The sequence below is a fragment of the Morone saxatilis genome, unplaced genomic scaffold (genome assembly GCF_004916995.1).
Source record: "Morone saxatilis isolate NCDOM2014 unplaced genomic scaffold, NCSU_SB_2.0 Contig7, whole genome shotgun sequence".
NCBI lineage: Eukaryota > Metazoa > Chordata > Actinopteri > Moronidae > Morone > Morone saxatilis.
The window spans coordinates 3,918,885-3,920,665 of NW_023340246.1; the positions used below are offsets into that span (position 1 = coordinate 3,918,885).

General features: G+C 38.0%; 1 long non-coding RNA gene across 1 annotated transcript; it reads left to right on the plus strand.

Moving 5' to 3' along the window:
- Positions 1-431: 431 nt before the first annotated feature.
- Positions 432-1,275, plus strand: LOC118340337. Its single transcript, XR_004797369.1, has 2 exons — positions 432-595; positions 731-1,275. It is a non-coding gene; the product is annotated as an uncharacterized LOC118340337 (long non-coding RNA).
- The last annotated feature ends 506 nt before the right edge of the window (positions 1,276-1,781 follow it).

A 1,781-nucleotide genomic window follows, 5' to 3' on the forward strand; every position in this document is an offset into this window, starting at 1 on the left:
GCGCCGGAATTGTCCTTTAACTGTGATCAGGGAACTCTCATATGTTGTTGTCATATGAGAACAGTTCCTTCAGTCTAAAGGCCTTTGTACACTGGTGGTGTTTCAAACTGCAAAACGTTTTTTAGATCTTTAGAGATTTTTCTGAGCTGTCACACTACGAATAAGGACTTCAACTAATCACATTGTGCTAATCCCATTATTTTTCCTCCCTTATTTCTCCTTTCACACCTACATGCATAGACACAGTCTGCAGTTCTCCACCCGTTTACAGAACTCACCATTTTCCTTTTTACACTTACACAGTCAGCTCTGCCATTTACGTTCAGCTCTTGGGGTTCAGGACTTTCCATGATACAGCTCACTGCATCTACTCCATGGCACTTCCTCTTAGCACCAGCCAAAGCATGATGAAACTATGGATATTATTAAGGATAAGCTGTCAAATATTTCTTTTTCCTAGTTCCTTTGTTGCTGCTGGTCTCCTCAGTAGTTGCTGGGATCCTGCTGCTGCTCCCGCTGGTCTTGGTGGTGGTCTGTTTGGTCCTCAGGAGAAGGCGACAATCAAAGCAGTCTGGAGGCGTCGTCCAAACTCAATGTCTGTGCTCACCAGGACACACATGACATGACATTATCAGACTAGTTGTTGTTTGTTTTTAATATTTTAAAGATACACTTATCTAAATGTTTGTTATTTTGGTGTGTCAAATTTCTTCTGATGCTTGTGTTTCAGTGACGGTCAGGAACAAGTATGAAGAGGACAATGAGGAGAGTGAGGAGGAGGAGGGGGACTATGTGAACGTTGAGCCAGTGGACACCAACCAGATACAGACTGGACAAGCAGAAGGAGACGAAGACGAAGATGGTGATGATCATGATTATGAGGAAGCGCAGATTGAAGACGATTATATAGTGGCTGTAGAGGTTTCTGTTAATATGGAACACAACAGAGAGGAACAAGTAGATGAAGAAGAAACCAGTGATGATGACAATGACTATGAGAATGCAACCCAGCCATTTACTGAACAAGAAGTGGACATTTATGGGGGAAATGAGGATATTTATCAAAACCTTTAGGTTTCCACTTGTCACAGTGTCACATTGATTATCGTGGATAAAACTATTACTTAACTATTGACCCACTGCCAACATAACAATATTATCAATTAGTGTGTGGGAACTCAAACCTAGACTTTCATTTTCTGTCTGAAACCACAAACATTTTTGTTTTTCCCAGGTTACAGAATATGTAGAAAATAAATAAATGAAGTAAAAGGAGGAGTGTTACTTATTTATGTAAAAGACCACTTAAAGTGTCAACATAGAGATATAAATGATTGGAGACAAAAATAGAATGTTTGGCACTGTAACTGTATCACATCAAATATAATGTATTGACATTTATCAACATCTGTCTGCGGAAGTTACTTTTCATACCTATTCATGTAATTTTAAAGGAATTAAAGAGTTATGGGCTTTAGGGGATTTTAATGTAAATTGGGGCGATAAGAAAAACAGAAAAAAAAAATCACTGGCCTATGTGGTTTTTCTCAGATGATAAATTGACCAACCCAAATTGATCTTGTATTTTTCAATCAACGAGAGAGAATCATCAATTATTTTAATTATATTACAGGGATTTTACATCCTAATTAAGAAAAGGTTCACTTTTAGACAAGACAGACACAAGAGTTATTGAAAAAAGAATACCAAAGAAAAGTCTAGCCAAATTGGATACTGGACTAAAAGATTCAGCTTGGGATAGTTCAGCTAGCATCGAAGAA